The 23,845-nt window shown below is 39.8% G+C and overlaps 2 long non-coding RNA genes across 4 annotated transcripts in view; both read left to right on the plus strand.

The window, feature by feature from the left end:
- The window catches only part of LOC115645467, a 201,624-nt gene that overhangs the window by 108,904 nt on the left and 68,875 nt on the right, over nt 1–23,845 (plus strand). The window lies entirely within an intron of this gene.
- LOC115645468 lies at nt 16,945–19,557 on the plus strand. Its single transcript, XR_003998751.1, has 2 exons — nt 16,945–16,983; nt 18,701–19,557. It is a non-coding gene; the product is annotated as an uncharacterized LOC115645468 (long non-coding RNA).

Below are 23,845 nucleotides of genomic sequence, written 5' to 3' on the forward strand. Positions count from 1 at the left end.
TACGAGTTGTCTTCTTGTACACATAACTAACTCAAATTACTCCGTTTATTTGTCTTTCAGATTTAGGGAGGGAAAAAGATGTGTCTGGGCAGTGCTTATGCCAATCCTTCATAAGCCAAGTTTCAATAACAAGTGGATTTTTATAGCCATGTTGTAATCCTTTGGTATATATTATTTATAATGAAAATGCTAACATAACCTGAATGACAGCAATGCAAAGGTTCTATAATGAACTCACTGTTATGATAAAAGACAAGCTGAATGGATACGTGTCTGGATTTAACAAGACCCTGTCATATTCTGGAAAATGTTCCGTAAATTATACTTATAAAAATCCTAGCAAATGCTCAGACAATTTTTCTGTATTTTTGCTCCAACATTGATGATTGCTCCAGCCCATTGTTCCATTATCTCTGCCTGATTTATATAGTGATGTTCAATTAGTGATGAGAGACCTCAGAAGGTTCTATGGTTTGCTTTGTTTCAGAGAGGACTCCAAGAACTTGGTCTAAGCATGGGGGTGGAAACAGGCTCTCATGACATTCTTTCCTCCAGTACATCCTAAGACAAAACCTGGCTGACATTATATCCTGGCTTGTGGTCAAGACTGACAGTAGTTTCTCAGAAGTGCTGGGTCTGTCACTGCCTAATGGGGGAATTTCCTTAGCTCATAAGGAAATTTTGAGTCTATGACAGCTTGTTTCAAGTGTATTTTAAGTATTGTTTCCTGGGGGTGGGAAGTATTTTTATACTAGCTAAAAGCAGGATGAAGGGGTGTCACATGCACAGTGCTTAATTCTTCATCAGCCTCCTTTTTTGTCTTGTGAAGTACAGCGCTTCTTGGAAGAGACTGAACAATAAGAGGGTAATAGAGTTGAGGGTGCTGATCGCCTCATGGAATTGGCCCTGTGACAGGGGCTCTGCTCACCACTAACCCGTGCTGTTCTGGGGATTAGCTCTGCAAGGCCAATGCCCCTTCTGGCAGTCGCATTCTGTCTCTTCCTTTCTCTGCAGCCCCTCCATTGTTCCAGGAACTGCAGCCTCCTCTTTATGACTTGGCCCTCTAGCCAGGTCACTACCTAGTTTCCCCTACTCGGGAAAGTCCTTCCACATGAACGGTCTCAGGCAGTCTTCTTCAGCACAGACCTGATGCTACCACTTCCCCAGTGGCTGGTAGGGCAACCCAGGCTTGCTCACTACTTCGGGTTCCGGTCCAGGAACCCTATACCTGGCAACTGTGGTCTGCTTTCCTTCCCTGGGCTTCTTCCGACAGCTTCTGGTCCCCGCATCAGGTGTACTAGCTCAAACTCCCTCTTCCCAGGAAGTAACTTCAGACTATCAAACCCTGTAGCCTCAAACACATCTCCCTATTCCCAGGAAGCAACTGCACCCTACTTTCCTGCAGCCCATTTCCGCTAACAACTTTCTGTCTTTATAAATCCAGCCTCACTCCTCTCCCAGCTGCACTTCATCAGCAAATTAGGCCTTAGCTCTCCCTGGCTTTCCACCAGGTGTGGCCTATAGGTTAATTGGCCTGATTTACCACTGTAGGCCTTATATGGGATGGACTTCCCATCACAGACCCCTTAGAATTTAGCGAGGGCACTAAGGATGGGCTCAGAGTGGTAATGAAGCAGAACGTGACATGGTATTCTACAACTGGCAAATGCTAGTATTGTGAAAGCTATGGACTCACAATTCTGAAGACAGACTATTCATGATGTCTGTGTCTCTTCTGACTTGCCCTGATATAAATCAAATGCAACTATCAAAGTCAGTGGAGTCACACTGATATAAAACTGATCTAAGTGAAAGGAAACTCAGGCCAGTGAAATGTAATTGCCCACAAGACTTGCCCTTTTTGCATTTGCCACCCTCCTACACATGTGCAGTCTGGCACCATTGCTAAATAATTTTGTGTGTTTCCTGGGCCAGTACCACTCATTTTTTGGGCTTGTGCTGATTTATTGTGCCTCAGTAGAAGGGTGGGTGCAGGTGTTTCTCTCATGCAAGTTCCATGGGCAATCACAGTCCCTCTATACATCCCCAGAGATGCACTTTCCATCCTCAGGGATCCAATGCTACTAGTGTAAAGCAATTTAGGTGTGTGCTTGCATAAATGTGCATATAGCGGAGACCAGAGTCCCATCTCCATAGCTCAGCAACACTTTAAGACATGTCTTAACACTGGGTTTTTTAATGAAAAGAAGACTAGGTATATTGGTGTACTCCTTCTGTCTTTAGCTGCTTAGCTATGAATGCAAATGAACATGCCGGTTAGTGGTATTGTTTTTTCTAAGTTGCTAATAGGTTTTTATTTCTGTAGGCCAAATTTGGTCTAGTAACCAGAGCTGAACGTTTCTAAATCTATTTTTTGATTAATTCATGTACCATCTAGTCCAGTGGTTCTCAACCAGGGGTAATGTACCCTTTGGGGTACACAGAGATCTTCCAGGGGGTACATCAACTCATCTAGATATTTGCCTAGTTTTACAACAGGCTACATAAAAAGCACTAATGAAGTCAGTAGAAATTAAAATTTCATACAGAAGAAATGAGAAAGTAAGCAATTTTTCAGTAACAGTATGCTGTGACACTTGTATTGTTATGTCTGATTTTGGAAGCAAGTAGTTTTTAAGTGAGGTGAAACTTGGGGTACACAAGACAAATCAAGCTCCTGAAAGGGTATAAGAGTCTGGAAAGGTTGAGAACCACTGATCTAGTCTACCTCCCTAGGGGGTTATTTGCTAAAGCAAATTAAGAACTTACTTGAATAGTTACATGTATACACTGTTTGTGCTCTAATCTATCCCATTACTAACGTAATACTTGAGCTTTCTTTTCTTACCAATCCTGATAAAATTTATTTAATTTCTTCTTCTCTTGCTATCCCTGCTAAGCTTGTATTCCATTCTCTGCCCATGAAGAAGACATGTAAGATCAAACAAATTATTAACTGTATGTGGGCAAGATCATTCATAAGTTTAAAAGATGATAGAAGGAGTTATTTGGGTGGGGGGAGTGTTGTTGTTTTTAAGTGAAGCTTCCTACAGATAACTCACAAACTGTTCAAAAGAGTAATAGAAGCAGTTATTGTCAGCCCACAAGATTAAGCCTGTGTAAAAACAGCTGTGCAAATTAAGAATAATTCCATTCAAAACAATGAGGATAAACTAGTAAAAATCTAGCTCATGTGAAATTGGAATACTTGTGTTCATTAGTGGTAATATAAAATCCACAAGAAACCTGAAATCAAGAACAGGGAAAAATATTCTTTAATCGCTTTCAGAATTTAAATTTCTTGGCATTAATTCCGCATATCATTTGAATATATCCATGGGCCTGTTTTCATTGCTCAGGCAACTCAAGATATGTACAATATGCATTTTGTAAATATATCTGTAATATTTGAATGCAATCCAACAGAATCTTCTTCCTCATTCTCATAAGGTTTGCATAAGCGAGTGTAACATGTAGGCCCAGTGCATTTTACAGGGACAAGGGATTTGACTGAGGAGTATGATAACAAAGATGATTTAAGGAGAGAATGTATTTTGTACTTCACACAGATTTTTTTTTTATGTTTAGCAATTCAGAGCAAGGATGAGGAAGTAATTTCAATATAATAGACAGGACTATATATCAAAACTCGATAGAGGGGGAAAAAGTTGATCTAGGACTCCATGTTGACGGAATAGGGTTCTTTTAGAGTTGATCCTGTTTGGTTATGATGCCTCACCTCTTGCTTCCTGCTGCAGAGGGTGCAGGATAGCTGTGTGAGTATAGGTCTATTGGAAGAAATTATATCCTTGAGGGATTCAGTAAATAATTATTTATTAACAAGTCAAATAGTCATTATGCGACTTTCTAATGCTTCTACTTTCATGTGCCATCTTTGCCTCTTATCAGCATGAGGATCTTCTGCATGGTTTCTTGTTTGTTTGTTTGTTTGTTTGTTTGTTTTAATTATCACCAAAAACTAGACACTCATTTTTTATTTTATGGAGGCTTTTCTTGTATATACTGCCTTAATATTCATGAAATAGGAAAAGATCATAGAGAGTTCTTTTTAAGTCAGGCATGTTATGCATACCTATGAAAAAGATAAGACAAGAAAGAAGTACACAAGTTTAATGGGAGAGAAAGAGAGAGAGAGAGAGATCATGCTCTTATGATCAGATAGAAGTGAAAAACAAAAAAAAAATAAAAAAAATCTGTTGAAAGTATAAAATGAATGCCTAAAACTATATAAAAATATAAACAGAATAGGGGCAAAAAGATCAAAGAAATATTGTCTAAGTTGTTGAAATGATCCAGGGCATATGGAATAGAATCTTATGATTTTAGGGCCTAATTTTGTACTCACTTACTTCTGGCTTTACATCAGTGCAGCTTCACCATTGATATCAGTGGCATTACTCTCGTTTTACACCATTATAAAGAGAGAGGAGAATCTGGCCCTCAGCCTCCATCAGAATATCAAAAATATCAAGATTTCTTCTTGGTAAAAGATATCGTCCTAGTCTCAGCCCTACATCAGTCCAACACAGTTTATAAATATTAAAAACAATGGGACACATTCTACGTTGAAAGAATTATGTGCAACATCATGGCAGGTAATGAATTGCATGGGAGGTAAATAAGTTTAGCATATTGTCCAATAACTCTGACAATTCCAACATTCTAAAGATCCTAGTTAGTGCTAGCAGCTGGAATGGCTATAATGCCAATTATCATTCAACATAATACTAATCCCATCTCATAAATTGTCTTTAATATAAACCCGCCTTTCATGTATCACATTTTTTGTGGTACAGATTATAATCTTTAATTTTTTTTACTACATCATGAGACCAGAGCATTCCATTGTATACCTACCTTTTGTTTAATATTCTCACTTTCCATTTTGCTTGCTATGCAACCTCTTCTAATTGTACAAGGCAGAGCATGTAAAAAGAAAAATTCCAGTCCTGATCTATACCAGACTTCAATTTGATTTTTTCTTTTGATATTTGTCTCTATAATTCAATTTATTTATGGATTCTGAATTAACACCTTTCCAGACCAATGTCTTCTCCCTCCTGCTTTGTTTTCCCAAGGATGAAGAAGTGGGAGTTCTACATAGCTTGCTTTAATCCAGTAAAGTCTCCATTCTGTATTTTAGAAAACTGTACTGTAATCTCTTGTCAAGTGATGTTTCTATATCGTGGTTTGTAGCTGTATGTGTGTGTTATTTTCTCGTGCATAAATTAATCCTGAACATTTTGCTGCATGTGTTTGATGCTTGATATTCAAAATATACTCTGTGGTTCTTAGTTGTGATTGGTCACAAGTCACATAGTTCCACTTTTGTTCCCTGAATGGATGAGTATATTTCTAAGAGAAGGGTCTGAGGAAAGCCTTGGGATTTTGTCTCTCTTGGAGAGGTAGCGGATAAATAAGCTGAGGAACTTTTATAAAAAAATTAAAACTTTTCCTTTCTGGGCCACACATGCTTAGCTCAAGGCCTCATTCCTCTACCAATTAGGCTTCTGTGAGATTTATTGGCTGGGTGCAGAGTTTACATTTAGTCTTCTTTCATCATACTCTCAAAAAGTAATTGCATTGCTCTGGTTTACAAGGGAAATGTCAAATGCTTGTGGAGCTTGTTTAACTGCCTCTGAGCCTGGGCTCTGAGTCCCCATATTACATCAAGCCATATCCCATCCCATATGAAATATACCACTTCTGATGCAAATATGCTATCCTGACACCTTAAATCTTGTTTTCTGTGAGTATTCATATGATAAAACTCAGTCAGTCCCATATTTGCAGGAAGTGAATACAACAGAGATGCAAGCAAAGTCAAAGTAAATTAATTCTTAAATTTGAGTGACTGCTTGCAGGAACATTGTTGTGGCATTCGCCCCAAACTTATACATGCTCTTTCATCTGTATACAGCATTACAACAATTTTCACCAGCCGCCACCAATGTGTTTGGAGGAAGCATGCCTGAAGCCAGTAAACTAAAATTTAATATCTTTGGCCTCCACTCTAAACTGAGCTTGCTCTTGAATATTTCTCCTTTCTTGTGGCCTAAATGGAATAAATTCAATTTACAGTAAAGTCTTTTCTGTGACAATCTCCCTCTAAGTACAACCTTTTATTCCAACCATAACACTAACACTAATCTATTCTCAGTACAATCTCTAATAGTACAGACAATTTCCCCTTAAAAAAACTTTTTTGCACTTGTGGTCATCCTGTGATGAAGCTAGGGTAAAGATTGCTCCTTTCCTTTCTCTCCATATCTGATGCACTACGTGACAGTATAGAGTCTCCCTTATCAATATAAACACTCAACCTTCCACAAAATAAACCTGCCCCAAATTTGCCACAGGGGTGGATCTGTTGGACTGGGAGAAGCAAAAGTGGTGCTAATACAATATACAGTCATCAAGGGAGAGTTTTTATGAAATCTGTTTGGGTGGTTCTGAATATGGCTGGATTTATTTAACCACACTTATTAATTAAAATATATCTTAAAAACAGTGTGTCATTAATGGTATAACAGAGGACGAGCCTTCTAGCAGATAGGACAATTTATGCTTTTTGCCATAAAATAGCTTGTGAAATGCTGCTAAATGTTTGTACGTAGGTTGCCAAGATACTACTGACAGTTCGCTTGGTGTCTGTTCTTTCTAATATGAATGAAAAAAAAAATTAAAGAAAGGGAGAAGCTGTTCTGCATCTTTATCTGGGACACTGTATCACAAAGCCAGGACTGGTATTACAGTGCCAGTCCTAAAGATAACCTGATGCTGGCATGATTATATCAGTTTCTTTTGTGTGTCTTGCTCTTGTTCAACTGTTTTTTTTCCCCAAGTAGCTTTCAAGCAATTATTGCAGCACAAGGTATTTTAAATCCTAAGTTATTTAATGTGTCAAATCACCATGGAAATTGCAGCCTAGCTTGGTATGTTGTTACTAGGTTTACTCTTTTCTCGTTTTGCACCTGGTAAGAGCACCTTGCTTTTTGCTATATGAAAGAAAATTGTTTTATTTTCAAATGCTGCCTGTAGCATTTTGATTTGCTCTCTTAACATTTATTAGAGTAATTTAAAATCACAAAGAATGGCGTTGTTTTCAACAAACACTGACTGAAGTTCAGCCAAACATAACTTAGCAGTGTTGAAGTTTCTGATATTTGCTGAAGGGAGGTACATCATGGGTTCATATTTGCTTGCAACTCCCTTGTTGCTGTGTGTTGCAGAGAAGTTCCCAAGGCTTACTTTTCTACTGAGATGCCGACCTTATGTCAAAGCAATTCTGTGCATGGATTCGTTTGTCACCGACATAATTCAATTGTTAGGGACCTGCTACATATCATGGCGGGACTCCACTCATGCCAGATCCTGCATGTATGAAATGGAGGCCATCTGGAACTCTGGACAGTGTTTCATTGTAGAGTTGAAACTCTGAGTGCATCCTATATGTGCTGTGAAGAATTTAGAGATGTTGCTTTGCTAAGCTAAACTTATTTCCTTAAAAATCAAATACCTGAGGTTAGGCTGGCCAGATAGCAAGTGTCAAAAATCAGGACAGGATAAATCAGAGGTGCCTATGTGAGAAAATGACCCCCAAATCAGGACTGTCCCTATAAAATTGGGACATTTGGTCACCCTACCTGAGACTATTGCAAGATGTTGGAATTAAAGGGTCAGAGTCTCAACTGGTGAAAAACAGTATTTGCTCTATAGAAGTCAAAGAAGCTGATTTACACCAGCTGAGACTCTCCAGATCTGCAGCTTTGTGAATGTATTGACTACTGAACTACATTGTATATCAATATGTGCATTTTACAATGTGTTTTAAATATTATGTCCTTTTTATGATGACAGAATTAGAGCCTGATCTTGCAGGCTATACTCACATGAATTGTTTCATTGACTTTCACACAAGTACCTATGCAATGAAGAGCATGAGTCCCTTGTATGCAACCTTTGCTATTTGGTCTTTCTTAGCATGGAAGTTGTTTTATTATTTAACACACAGTATTTGATATTTACTGTTTAAATTGATCTCTTGTTTTTTTCCTGGCTGTGATATCACCTCATGTTTGAGTTTCCTCTGTATGATTTTATTTTCAAGTTATTCATGGTTTACCCAAGGTAGAGAAAAAACAGCCTTTCGCCAGATTTCCACTTCATCCAACTGCTTCAGGAGGCTTCTCTTCTTTACTTCAAAGTTTGTTAATTAACGGGCAGATTGGCTGTAGAGGCAATTTCTTGAGGCGGGTCCTTTTCTGTGGCATTAAAGCAGGAAGATTTGGAGTGGGTGTGCATTCTGAGAGTCCTGAGCAGCCTGGTTTTGTTGAGGCTCTCTGTGCAGTGTTGCCTGAAGAATGGAACTGGAGAAAGAGGGTCAGTTTTCAGGAGGGACTTTGATGGGATGCCAGGGGCTCTGGAGGGCGGGTAGCTACTGGATGAGGACAAGCCTCTCAGCATGTAACACTGGCCGTTATGCATTCTGAACACAGTTGTGGCATCAGTCATTGCTCTTGAAAAAGACAGGAATGGAGAATTTGCCACTGCATAGATGCTCCAGGGCTTGCTTCTTCAAAGGTCATGCTGCAGGCATCAAGCACTACTTCAGCCAACAGGCTGCAGTGGCCACTGTGGAGTTACACCATAGTTGTTCCAGAGGCTAAGTGAAAGAAGTTCTCTCCCTTTGTCCCCACCACACATCCCCATGTGCTCAGCTCAGCCTACTCAGGCTGGGTGCTGGGATGAGTGTTTGGCCCTATGTGTATTGCAGGGAAGAGTTTTGTACCCAGCTCAGATTAGAAATGGACAATCACAGGCTTCACACTATGAAGTCTACTTTAACTACTTCCTTGTGTGTGTATGGGTGGGTCGGGGGTGACATGAAGGAGCAAGAGCCAAATTCTTTCCTGACTGACCAGCACAAGTCTGGAGTGGGCTTTAAATGCCCTTGTACATCCTCAGTCCTGGAGAACCCCCCTGGTCCATTATGCAAATTAAAACAGCCTTGAGGATGCTTTATTCTTGTACTGATTATCACAGACCTCAGGGGTTCAGCCAGAGATAGGGGAACCACAGTCACACTGCCTTTTCCCCAGTTGCATCCTGTATCCTGGCAGTAGAGAGACATCAGACACAAGCACCATCCCCTTTAATAGAGGACTAGCGAATGACTCCTACCCAGAAGTCCTTCACTGCACTGAATCCCTCACATAACACTCTGGTCCTCTCTAGGTATTGGAGAACCAAGAACTCTGTGATTTTAACTTAAGTTCACACCTGGGGACCCAGGAAGGGGAATTGTGTAGTATCTGTTATGGTTATTCTTTGCCACTTGAGGATCTTCTCATGCAAGGGGAATGTTCCAGTGGTATTATATACTAGACGTAAGTCTGCTATACACCATTCCCTTAGTGTAAAGAAGACTTAGTTCTCCAGCACATTAAGCCCTTACTGCTTTGCTAAAGTGGAACCTTTTAAACTTATACAGCCAGATCAGAAAGTGCTATAAGTTGGCATAGCTCCATTGACTTCAGTGGTGCGACACTGATTTACGCCAGCTGAGGATCTGACTTCAGAGTTTTATAAACATCTTTGTAAGTCATATTATGGTTTCAGTTCTAGGAAGCATATGCTAGCCTGTGGCAAATCAGTGAACTGAAATAATTCTGTCTTGTCGTTTCAGTAGAAATGTGGCATCAGCACTAGCATTGATTCAGCAGTGCATCAGAGAGAGTGGAACTAGAGTGATCTGCTCTCATGGACTGTCTCATTAAGGTGCTGTAGTGCAAATGGCTAAGCTATATATTGTTCCAGACAAAATCTTGATAAATGGCTAAAATGAATGTTAAAGAGAAGGACCTATGCTTAAAATAATCCAGGAAGAGCTCTGATCTAAAAGCACAAAGCAGATAAGAAAATACATGTGCAAACCAAACCAGAACGAGAGAGAGAATTGGATGTATATTATACCATTATATGGTTTCCATTACTATAGCATCCAAGCACCTCACAGTCCTTTGTGTATTTTTTCCTCACACAGCACCCACATGTTTTATTAGCCCTGTTTTTCAGATAGGGAATTGAAGTACAGAAGGCTAAGTAACTGGCCTGCTGTCATACAGACAGGCTTTAGCACAGCAGGGAATTAACCCCATATCTCAAAAGTCCTAGGCTACTTCTCTAACCATTGGGCCATCCTTCCTCACCAAGTGCTGTTTGCATTAGTAGGTGAAAATGGGTAATTTTCTAGCAAAAAGTTAGTGCAAATTCTCTGCTGCCAGCAGACATGCAACAGAACACAGACACTGGGGTGTGTGGTCTGCTGCTTGTTTCTAGCAGCATAGGAATAGGAGTGGTTAGAAATAGGAAAAGCAGTTTTCTTGAAAATAGGTTAAAGATATTTGTTTAAAAATCAAAATTATCTACTTATAAATAAATTTCAATACTATCATCTGGAACTGGAAAAAAATAGGCTTCCAGAGGAGTAGCAGACCCTGAGGAGGCATCAGGATTGAATCTGGAAGGGTTCTAGAAGCATTGCAACCCTTTCATTTAATCTCAGTCTAATTTGTACAAACATATGAAGAGCAATGATTCAATCCCATGCCTTAAGAAATAAAGCTCTGACGTGCACCGTGGAAAAAATCTAGGTATTTACAGTTTGTTATTGCATACCAGTCCAAGTATGAGATAATAAGATTAACCACTAGCCAGATAACTTAAAACCATTTCAGGCATCTTCACCAGGCATATACCACTGAATCCTTATCTCTGGGAACCCGGGGGTCTAGCCAGGAACCTCACTCCAAGAGCTATCTTCTTCCTCTATTTAGAATGAGTCAAAGATAGAGGTAGCCTTTCTTCAATTACAGATTTGCCATGAGGTATCACAGTCAAAGATTAGCAAAACTGGCTGGATGAGATTGGGTTGGATTTATTTAATCTCATATGAATAATCTTATGCTACCCAGGTAGTACCCTGAGAGTCCTTTCCAGCCTAACAAACTACAGCCACTCCAGGCCTTCTTTACCACCATCCTTTATTCACAATCTGTAGCCAGCTTGCCTTCTTGTTTCTGGATAGAGTGGTAATGCAGCAGCCAGTCCCCTCTACTTCTGCCCACTTTTAGGCTCCTGGCTTCCCCTCCTACATTTCCTTCCTGAATGTTTATGTATACCTAGCTCTTACCAATTAGCCCCTCAGCTGTAGTCCCACTCAGTTAATTAACCTCCTCTGCCAACTGCTTGTCTTTCAATCAGAACTCAAGGAGTGTAAATTGATGGGGATTTGAGTGACAGGCTGCTGAGTTAGTGCCTGACTCATCACACCCTGTTACACATCCTAAGGTGAATCCTGGTCATGTGCCACTTGAGGCACCTCGTGCATACGCGAAGAAGAAGAGGAACCAATGTAGTGTATGTTCATTTGAGGGCCCATGAGATTACCTCTAGATTAAACAATCTGATTTTCTCAGGTTGTTGAAAATGGCTCAGTCAGTCACTGGCCAGCGTGATAGACAGTAATCATTTCACTTGGTTTCTGCATGCAGTATGTTGGTTATGACTGAGCATTGCTGGCGGGCACACTGGCATTCTTGTGTATTTCTAGATAACTTGCTGAGGCACAAACATGGTTTATGGATTCCTGGAATAATTTCAAGTGCTTTAATTTTCCCATCTGTAACAGCTACTTGAAAATGCTACATCCATAGTGCCTGCTATTTACATCTTCACTGGATCTAGGCAAGTGAATGACTGGTTTTTAAGCTTTGACAGGCTGTTGGCCTACTGATCCTTCAATTGCTAGGTTACTCACAGATAAGAAACCAGTTATTGTAAATCGAGGTAGGTCCACTGAAGCCACTGGAGCTATTCTGATTGACACCAGCTGAGGTCCTGTCACTTTTTCAAACCTGCATCTCTTTCCTTTGAATACAGCCTGCAGTGGACCATCATGACATCAGGTGACCTTATTGTAACACTTGTCCTCCTTCCCCTCTGTCTCATAATGTGTGTTACTCCACTTGCTGAATTGCATCTAATGTTCGATTATAAGCTCCTTGGGGCAAGGCCTTTTCCTTTCTGTTTGTCATGTAAAGTGCCCAGCACCCTTTTGGGAGCTGTAAAAATAAATAATAACCTTTCAGAGCATCTCGTCGAGACATGTGACCCAGTAGACCCTGTGCCTGCCTATTATGGATGGAATATTTCTGACCTTATTTGCTGAGCAGACAAGAGAGCATTTGAAACACAGAGCATAAAGAAAACATTTGCTCATTCCAAGGCAAGCTGGAAAGATTGTGCTGCTGGTGGCCATCCTTTGGCTGGCCCTCAGGCTGCACCATACAAATGAGCACATCTCATATAGACAGTAACGAGGCTTCTCCTGGCAGACACATCTATGATATTTACATATAATGTTAGTCAGTCAGGAGGCTTTGGGCATAAGGTGCTTTGTAAATAAATATTTATGAATTAGGTCTAGCACTGCTATTTGACACATGCAGGTGAGGATGGATTTTTTGCCATATTATTATAGAAGAACTAGTATGATAAAAATGTCTACTTCAGTTCATCTCAGATCTTCTAGAAGTGGAAGCAGTCTGTCAGTGAAGAATTATTCTGTGCTGCAGTGAGCTTTGTCAGTCATTCTTATACAAAAATAAATGAGAAGACTTGGGCTAAATATTCATCATTCCTATGCTTTTGAGTTTCAGATACTGTACCCGAACAGATTTTCTGTGCAAACACAGGAAAACGGGTGTTTTTTAGTAGTCTCATTGATAAACACATACAAGAGACTGTAACTAGTCAGATAAGTCTGTCTGTCTGTGCATTATATTCATCATCATAGCATCAGAACAAAGTGAGACATGTTGATACTGTTTCCAGGGCCTCTTAACTTACAGATGAGGTGTAATTACTGTGTTGAACAGGAAAACCAGGGAGAGGAATACCATAAATTACAGTGTCTGTAATAAAAAGCCACATCAAGGCACCTACACAGAAGCTCCACATCACGCTAGGTTTTTCAGTTGTAGAACTAGAGGATAATCATATCTCAGATAAAGCTATTGAGCTTCCCCATCAGATCCCATATATGAGAAATCTTTATGGGTTAATATTTGTACTGCATGTTGGAAATGTTTAAAAAAATAATAGAAAAGCTCAACAAGCTCTGTAAGTATTAAATGTTTTTAATCTTAACATGAACACTGTATTGACCTGAGCGAAATGGGAAAGGAATGCAGACTGTAGTAACAGTACTCACTTTGCATGTGGGTACAGTATGCCATAAAATTATTTGGTGTAACCCTGCTGTATTCCATATAACTTTACATATCATGCTATATAGTTGGCCCAATAATTAATATGCCATTTGCACCTATTTAAATCCTGGGCTAAAGTGAGGTCAACCTCAAGCAAAAAGAATATCACTGTTATGCATAGCTAATTCAGCCAAGCAGTCTGAGGAGTTTCCTTAAATTGGTGGGAGCTAAGGATCAGAGGCCCTTATCAGACCCAGGGTGAATAATGTCATCTGGTGGCTTATTTATACACTTGTGAAATACAGTGGTTTTGTTCATGGGGTGAATCTTTCCTGTGGTTTCATTTTTTCTGGGTTCACCGCCAGTAAGTTATGGGTTTGAAGAAACTTGGAAAAATTAAAGAGAAAACTGAGGAAGCCATCAAGTTTCCTTTGGAGTCATGTCAAAAATGGAGCTGAATGAACTAGTCACAGAAAAATAATTTATTCAGCAAACATAGCTCTCTTTTTCGATTAGTGAATCATTATTTACTATGTTTACAATTTTCTCTGTGTCCTCTGTGATTGGTCACCTATGCCACATAGTATTGTTTTGTTCCTTTACTGGATAAGTTCCCATGAAAAGAACTTTCAAGCTAGGCCCACAAACTGTTCCAGCACAAATACTTGTGCATAAATATTTGCATAAATTAATCTCTCTTTATGCGATCATTTTGCAAACAAAATTTTCTGATACAAACAGCTACTGAACAGAAGGGATCACAAGTACTATCCATCTGCATTCACTATTTTTGTTTGAACAAACATTTACAAATACTTTTTAGTGTGTTTTCCTAGCTCTTGTTTAGTCCATGTGAAACTAATTTTCTATCTTGTTTGACATAACCTATAAATCACCATAGGTTCATTCACTAAGAACTTAACCCAGAATCCAGATTTACTCCAAAAGTTCTCACAAACTTTTTGATGACCTAGGGTTGACTTTCAAGCTAGTAACAACTCCCCAAACTGGGCAAGTTTTAATTGGTTTCAGGTTTTGTTACAGAATGTCACACAGCTCTACACAGTCAGTTGTTGGGTAGAGGCCTAAGTAGTGCCATTTTTAAAGAGAAATGATGATGATTCTGTGTTACAATTTATTTTTTTAGCTGTAAAAATGATGAGCCCATGGTAGTCTTAGTGAGAAACCACTACTTTCTCCTAATTCACATGTTGAATACAAAGAGGTAGTTTTTATAAATAGAAATCCATTTCACTTGACAAAGAATTTCTTTACCAATATACTATGGCATGAAATTATTCCAAATTTTTGCAAGATTTTCAAAAAACAAATTCTCATTCAACACTGCAGGGAGAATTAATAAACCAAAACAATCCCATGGACTAGCCCTCTCCTTCTAAATAGAATTTCTCTGTTATAGATAAGGCATCTACTAAAAATTACATTGTGTTGCTTACATTTGCAGTAAGCAGTGCAATTCTCACAGGCTGTTAGTTCATATACATAATTTCATACAACTATGCATGGGAATTTGCTTTGTACGTTATTGCACAATCTCAACATTTTGATCTGAATCCTCTGCAGAGATTGATTGAAAACATGCGTCACCTTTGATGTGTTCTTTTTCCATCTGCCTTCATGTTTTATTTCATTATGGTATTCTTGGAATGTTGAGTCTCTTTGACATTCATACACTTACTAAAACTGCAGAGGGTTTAGCTAGAACATGCTATTTAATGCAAATGGCATTTAAAAATCCTGTATTTAAAAAAATCTTAAGGATCTGCCTTACCTGATGAATGCCAAGAAAGATACATTTAAGTCACCTTTATATCTTACTGACATGATGAATGCTATAACATAATGATGTGGGCATGGTGTGTTGACCTTAACTTTGAATACTCTGGCTATTATTGAATGAAGTCAATTATTATTATTATGGAATGAATGCCAACTACCTCAGCACCCTCGGATGCATTAGATCTAGATCCATGGACTTGTGCATGTCCAGCTTTTCTAAATAGTACTTAATCTGTTCTTTCACCACTGAGGGCTGCTCAGCTCCTCCCCTACTGTGCTGCCCAGTGCAGCAGTCTGGGAGAGGCAAAAAAAAGAATTGAGTTATTCAGCTTTTTCCACATCATCTGTCACTAGGTTGCCTCCCCCATTCAGTAAGGGTCCCACACTTTCCCTGACCTTCTTCTTGTTGCTAACATACCTGTAGAAATCCTTCTTGTTACCCTTCACATCCCTTGCTAGCTGCAACTCCAATTGTGCTTTGGCCTTCCTGATTACACCCCTGCATACTTGAGCAATATTTTTATACTCCTCCCTAGTCATCTGTCCGAGTTTCCACTTCTTGTAAGCTTCCTTTTTGTGTTTAAGATCACCGAAAATTTCTCTGTTAAGCCAGGCTGGTCACCTGCCATATTAGCTATTCTTTCTGCACGTTGGGATAGTTTGTTCCTGCACCCTCAATAAGCCTTCTTTAAAATACAGGCAGCTCTCCTGGACTCCTTTCCCCCTTGTATTAGCCTCCCAGGGGATCCTGCCCATCAGTTTCCTGAGGGAGTCAAAGTCTGCTTTTCTGAAGTCCAGGGTTCATATTCTGCTGCTCTCTTTTCTTCCTTTTGTCAGGATCCTGAACTCAACCATCTCATGATCACTGCTGCCCAGGTTGCCACTCACTTCTACTTCCCCCACCAGCAGTTCAAGAGTTACTTTATTTTGAAGTGGGGAGGGTGTTGGCTTGCAGGGAATTAAAATCAACAAAGGGGGCAGGTTTGCAACAAGGATCAACACACACAACTGTCACACCGAAGCCTGGCCAGTCATGAAACTGGTTTTCAAAGCCTCTGTGATGCACAGCGCACCTTGCTGTGCTCTTCTATCCCCCTGGTGTCTGGCTGCTCAAAATTGGATGCCAGATGATTTCCCTCAACCTCCTGCCCCACCACAAACGTCTCTCCCTTACTCTCACAGATATTATGGAGCGCACTGCAAGCAGCAATAACAATGAGAATGTTGGTTGCGCTGAGGTCTGACCTTCAGCAAACAGCACCAGCAAGCTTTTAAATGTACAAAGGCACATTCTACCACCATTCTGCACTTGCTCAGCCTATAGTTGAATTGCTCCTTACTACTGTCCAGGCTTCACGAGCCATGAGAGCATGGAGTAGGTGCTACCATGTGGTGCTGCCGGCTAGGAGAGCAGCCTGAGGCAGAAGCCTCCAGCTCGCATGAGGGGGAGAGGGGGAAGAGGGATAACTCAGTGTTTGAGCATTGGCCTGCTAAACCCAGGGTTGTGAGTTTAATCCTTGAGGGGCCATTTAGGGAACTGGGATAAAAATCTGTCTGGGGATTGGTCCTGCTTTGAACAGGGGGTTGGAGTAGATGACCTCCTGAGGTCCCTTCCAACCCTGATATTCTATGATTCTATGTTCCAGGCAGGATTGAATCTCCATGAGACAAAACTTAAAGAAGAGAATAACCTGGAGTCTCAAGAGGAGGATAGCCATGTCTGTCCAGGTGCCCCTGATCAACCTCACCAAGGTCTGCCAGGAGCACTCAGGAGACTGACAACTGCTATCAGTCCTACTGCACCATCTGCCACGAAGGCAAGGAGCTGTTGCAGTGTAGCAATGCAGTACCATGTCTGCCAGCAGCACCCAGAAGATGTACTGTGACGGTGAGCTGAATGGGCTCCATGTTTGGGGTGGTATGGCGTCTGCACAGGTAACCCAGGAAAAAAGGTGCAAAATGATTGTCTGCTGTTGCTTTCAGGGAGGGAGGGAGGCCTGATGACATGTACCCAAGACCACTCGCAACAATGTTTTTGCCCCATCTGGCATTGGGAGCTTAACCCAGAATTCCAATAGGCAGTGGAGACTGCGGGAACTGTGGGAGAGTTACCCATATTGCATAGCTCTGTAAATTGATGCTAGCCACAGTAGTGAGGACACACTCCACTAACTTAATGCACTTATTGTGGACATATGCAATCGACTGTATAAAATTGGCTTCTAAAAATCTACTTCAATAAAATCAACCTAATTTTGCAGTGTAGACATACCCTTAGTGTCTGTTTTCTTTTGTTCATTTATTTACTTAATTCTCTTCTTTCCCTTCTCTTTATTTCCTTATTTTTCTTCCTCAACCTTGCCCCTGCTTTATTCTTTCAGCTTTTCTTCATGTTTTACCTCTAAGATGCTCATTACACCATCGTTGTGGGAAGGCCTCCTGGAAGAAGTTCATATTCTTTTTTGCCCTAATATATTAGGATCTGCTCTCCTGTCTTCTGACAGGCTATTCCAGAGAGAAGGCTTTCATTTGGTAGTGTTCTGTGTCTGGATCTTAAACTCTTTCAAAGGAGTGCTTTAAAGATCAGGATCAGGGTCTTGAACTGTAGAAGAAATCAAATAATGCACCAACAAAGGGTGCAGAACACTGGTGTTCTCACAGGTCTTTCCTGCAGGCAAAGGGGCTACTGCAGTTGTAGCTTCTGAATAGCTTTCTCTCTAATTCTCATTCTGGGGAAATCTTGCTCCTAAGTAATATGTGTATGATCTTGCACTCAATGAGGAGATTTTAAGTGTGAAATTCTTCCCTTTGTATGCCCATTTGCCTGCCAAACTGTCAGAATGTATGTTTAGCTCTCAGGATACCAGTTTCCCTGCTTTTGAACCATGGAAACAATGTAAAGTTTGAACAAGTGTGAAAAAGTCATAATTGAAACCTTGTGTTGCATTACAAAAATGCTATGCCCAGGATCAGCACTTTATCAGAATATCCAACTAGGAAAGGAGTATAATGCACTAGTTAAAGTAGGAGATTCTGAGTCAGGCCCGAATCCCAACAGTAGGTGAAATCTTTGCCCAGTTGAAGTCAATAGGAGTTTTGTCATTGACTTAAAAAAACCCCCGAATTTCAACCTGTCTGACTCGAGCAGTCACTTAATTTCTCTCTGCATCTCAATTTACCCAACTGTAAGACAGGTAAATACTATTTTTCTATCCCAGGGAGATGCTGTGCATAGGCGCTGACTCCGTGGGTGCTCTGGGGCTGGAGGGAGGAGGGGAAACGTGGTGTGCTCAGGGGAAGAGGCTTAGTGGGGTGGAGATTTAGGAAGAGAGCCACTGGAGCAGGGAGGGTGGGGAGCTGGGATGGGGACTTTGGAGAAGGGGTTGGAATGGGGGTGGGGCCAGGGGTGGGGAAAGGATGGAGTCAAGGCAGGGCCAGAGGCGGGAGTCCCGAGCCCTTACTGTCACCGGATAAAGTTGGTGCCTATGATGCTTTGTAATTTAATTACATTTTGCAAGAAGCACTGAGAGCCTCAGATTAAAGACACTTTACAAATAGCCGAAGTATATTCTTCACTTTTCCAAATGTGTTATATTTTCACACAGATTCAAGTATTTGGTATTCCCCTCATCTCATCTCATCTCTGAAGAGTTTGTTTTCTTCAAAAGCAGGAGATAATTACTGATAGCAAAGAAGAGTATGTCTGTGAAGATGGCACCTACAGAAACATTTCCTTTGAAGATATAATATATATAATGGGGCAGGAGCTTTTTGGGTATCTGATGTGGTAGTAACAGCATCAGGCATCATCAGTAGTAGAATATAAGGCAGCTTTATCAGCTATTTTTTTCTGAATTCAAGATGTTCTCAAGTTTTGTCCTCTGGAAGAAGATAACTTCTTGTGGCTGAATAGCATATTTTAAATGTGAAGACCCAGTTCATCAGCTGGTGTAAAGTGGTGTGTCTGCATTGTCTCAGGTGAGGAGTTAAATAGGGTCAGTAAAAGGGCAACCTGACAGTAATTCATGCATAGTGAAATCTACCACATAACTGGGAACATGTGCAAGGACGTAGATATCCCACGGTGCCCCTCTGAATTGGAGTCAAGCTGTACCAGGAGATCTTTGTGTGTCAGAAAATACATTACCTGTGCGATACCAAACCATCTTGCACAAAATGGAAATTCAGGGGCTATCTGTTTAAGAGGTCATTGGAATTGCACTCATGCAGATCCATTACCCAGCAACCTGCATCTAGAGATGTGGAGGGATAGCACTGTAGACTCTACTTCAGCCCATAGTTTGAGAAGCAATCTGCCCCATGAGATTTATTTTTAGCCCATCCAACGTTATTGATGACACCTGCATAAAGCACTGTTACCCAGACTATATGTAGGTTTCCAGAATGTCAACCACCTCACATATTTCTGCAGTTCAAAACTAAATAAAAATCTCTAAATAATGCTGGATGTTGCTATTAATGGGCTATTAAATGCCCAAGATTCTCACTTAGAGTAGTTATCGCTTCATTCAAATCATCAGTCTACGTTTCCCCCAGACAGAGGCAATGCAATGGAGGCTCACTGAAGCTCCAGCATCACTTTTCAGTGAGTATTAGAGCTCAGGATATAAAAATTAGAATGGATTGTTAGCAATTTTCTACAGATGTACTTTGCAATGAGCAGTGACCTGTAGTTTATGATACATCTCCAAAGAAGTGGGTTTTTTTAGAGCTATTTTAACAAAATACTTTGCTTTGAATCCAGTAATTGCCAATACATTTGAACACTGAAATGGTCAAAATTTTCTTCTGACCTAGATCATTTTGGTTGGTTTATATGTATGTGAGATGAAGGGTATTGAGTTTTCTACAAAAAATATACCTGATTCACAAATTCTCCCATTTTAAGAGAGATTCATTGTCCTAGGAGAATACCTGTTAATGACACTAGCAAATGCCTATTTCAGACAGGGATGGACCTGTCAGGGATCTATAGAGTGTAAAACCAAAACTATTTTCTGATTATACTATAACGATTTATGGAAGCAAATTGAAAGAATGCTAAAATAAAATTAAGGACCTATATTTGGTAAACTAGATATGAAACTAGGTGGTAAATGTAACCTATTGGCAGTGATTAGCAAAATGCTTGTATCACACCTTAGACTCAGCTGTACACATGTGACAGTACCCAAGGTACAATCTGGACTGATGGACAGCTGTGCCCCCTCAAGTCTCCAATCTGGGGTGCTTTTTACACTGCCTTGCTATGAGAACAACCCACTTCTGGTCTGCTCACACTTAGCCTCCAGCATGTAAATCATTCCCAGCTATATTGTAAGAGTGCCGTAGCCAGCCACTCTTGAATTACCCTGTAGGGCTACACCACTAAACTCCCAACACCAGGAAACTCCTAGTCCCAGATTTCCACCCCCAGAAATGTGTTTTTTACGGTCTAACTTTTTCCCAGACAATACAAGCTCAAATAAAGTCTGTCATTTTATTAATAGAAAATAATATGCACAAATTCTGTTATCCCAAATGAAGTTCCCCAAACACTTCAATCTGAGCGCACACTGGTTTAGATAAAACAATAAAACAATTTTATTGACTACAGAAGATAGGTTTTAAGTGATCATAAGTAATGAGGCATAAAAGTCAGAATTTGTTACAAAGAAATAAAAGGTAAAAGGCAAATAATACTTAACTTAATAAGCTAAGTCAATTCAAGGAAAGGTCTCTTTCATCACAAATTCCAATATTCTTACTGGCTGAACCCTTTAGTCAAAATCTCCCCTCAGTCCAATTCGTCTTCAAGTATTGTTGATGCCAGTTGATAGAAAGGAAGAGATCATTTGGGACATTTGTTCTCTCCTCTTATAGCTCTTTCTTTTGCACAAGAATCATCTCCATCTGATGTTCAGGGGACAGGAAGTCTTCATGGATAGGAATCTAAAGCTGCTTCTTTGTCAAAATATAGATTTTTTTGCCCACATCCTCTCTCCTGCCAAAGAGTGGCCACTTAATCAGGTGATGGTCCATTTGATCTTGTTGACACCTGGCTGAGGAGTTGGCTAACCTTTTGTCTCCAGGGTACTGGTTTGTGACAGCTCTCCAGAACATGTTCGGAAATGTCTTGGTAACATTGTACTATGGGATCTTATAACCCTATATGTTTTACTAAGACACTAAAGATCAGCAAATCATGAGTTTTCAAATGATATCTCACAAGTTGTGCAATGTACAAGATTTATTATAAAAGGGGTAAACATAGGGATATGATGGTTTAGTGTAAATTGCAGACCTTTGTTCACATATATGCATATAGGCTGATGTTGTCAATATCTCTTCACTTCATGATTCCCATCTGGTCTTCCTCCCTTTCTCAACTCCCATAAGCCTAGGGACTCTCACATTAGAAGTTTGAGTTTGCCAGACTCTATCCTCCATACAAATTTCCAGAGATTGGTTCATTTCTAGTCCTTGTCAATCAAATGTGCAAGGATCAGTTTAGAAACTCATCAAGCATCAAATCCTGTAGGGCTCACACAGCCCTACATAATGGTTAGAAAATAATATTAACAATAGTCGTCAGTTTAAAAGAAGAAATGGATGCACTTAACTAATAATGGTTGTCAAGTAGGATTAGTTCTGACAATCATCTCCTTTCTCCTCCCCAAGCTTTCAAAATCTCATACTGATTTTGTACCAAGACATACACACAGGTACAAAATAGATTTTTATCATCCGTGCCATAGTCCAAGTGATGCAGTTATTCTATTATGTGAAAATATGCAATAGGAGCAATGGAAAAAGAAAATATGGGTTTCTTTCACTTATAAAGGTCTTGACTTTGTTTTGACAATTCATATGGGTTGTGTTGTACATTTTCCAAGATGAAAATAATGGGTCAAATTCATCCTTGGTATTACCTTCAATGGAATTACACCAGGTGAACATTTTGGTCCCATCTGTCTAAAACCTGTGTACAAAAGGGAATTTTGCCATTTTCTTCAATGGGAGCAAAATGTAGAGACCTAACTTTTTACCCAACAAGGTCAAAAGTGTCGTTCATTGAATGACTAGGTGTTTTGTGTCTGTCAGTTTTCAAAACTGTAATTAATGAAAGCAGAATAGGTATATTTGTATAATTTTTTAGGCTTGGCAATAAAAGCCAGAGACTTTTCATTCTGTGCCACAGTGTTTTTTTGGGGGGGGTCATAAAGCCATCAAGAGTTTAAATGCAGGACATTATACATTTCTAACTCTGACACACTTAGCTAGGAAATATAATATAGGACAGGCTCGAGATTAGTAGATTTAGATGGCAGAAAAATTATAGTATCATTTGATTTCCTTCATTTCCTTAGGCTTAATGCTAGTAAAAAATTGCATCCTCGTCAGAGATGGACAGTCCAGAGAAGAGATGTTTAACTAGAAAGTAGCCCTTAAGGAACAGAAACATTCTGACCTCCTAATGTTAGACTAAATGCTCTGCCCAGTGCCTGCAGCTGATTAATAAGATTTTTAAAGGAAACATTAGGAACTTTAATTTCTACTTGTCAAGGCTGGCTAAGGTTAATTACATGAACATAGATAAATCATTTTTGCTATTTTATTATATAAATTAATATATTACCCCCATCCCCCCCCAAAAAAAATTAGCTGTTGCCATCTTTGCTTTTCAATATGTAAAGAACTGGTCCACAAAAATGTAGGTTGTAAAGTTATAGAAGATGCAGCACCAGATTCTGCTCTGGAGTGCTATGATAGATAGCTCACTACGTATTTATCATTTTGGTTTACATTTCTGAAAGCCTATGCCATGGGATTAGTGTGCAGAAAAGATGACTGTTATTTTTTATTTTAATGTTTTTTTTCATTTAAAAATTTCTATGAGCATTTTAGTTTAAATTTCTTTGCAGGGATAAAAGGGATGGAAATATCACAACTGATATCAAATGTCTTCCCCATTATTAGCCCTATTTGAATAGATAACTGCAAAAAGTGTGTCTCTGTGCTCTGTATGTGGAGGGGGAGGCCTTACAGTGGTTTCCGTCATATATGGAGTTTAGAGTTTGGTTCAATGGCTCACAGCACCTCCCACTATATAAATTGTTCCAGCACCCTGTGTCACAACAAGAAAACAAAGTTCGGAGGGGGGGAAATGTACATAGTCATATTCACCTCAGTTGCCAGTCTGTAAGAAACAAAACTTTTGGGATTAGAGAGAAATCCCTAGTTTGAGAACATCCCAGAAGAGTACAAAATCTCACTCAGTTCAATGCAGTAACATTTGGTGTTTCAAAGAATGAGGCAAAATAAATCAGCTGCCTGGAAGCTGCTTGTGTTGTTTTTTTTCCCCAACCTCAGATTCAAAAAAATGTGTCAGGTGATTTGCACCATCTGGCCCACAAATGTCACTAAGGGTCAGGAGGTTAGAAACCCAAGGATCTTGAAACACCAGTCTTAGGGGAAATGCTGGCTATGCTGGTGAAAGGTCACAATAACACAGAGCTTATGAGGAGCCAAAGTTAGTACTGAGAAGAAGCTGGACTGACAATGCAATAGACAAATCTAAATTAGAGTCAAACTATCGTCATTATTGTACAATCACTATGGCAACTAAACATGGTCCTTCTGCTGAAAAAATGTCACTGTAGTACCTTACTCAATGAAAAAAAACAGCCAACCTAGAATTGTTGCCAGGGCTGCATTAGAGTGAAAGCTGTAGACTTAGAAAAGAAAGG

The sequence above is a fragment of the Gopherus evgoodei genome, chromosome 2, assembly GCF_007399415.2.
Source record: "Gopherus evgoodei ecotype Sinaloan lineage chromosome 2, rGopEvg1_v1.p, whole genome shotgun sequence".
Classification (NCBI taxonomy): domain Eukaryota; kingdom Metazoa; phylum Chordata; order Testudines; family Testudinidae; genus Gopherus; species Gopherus evgoodei.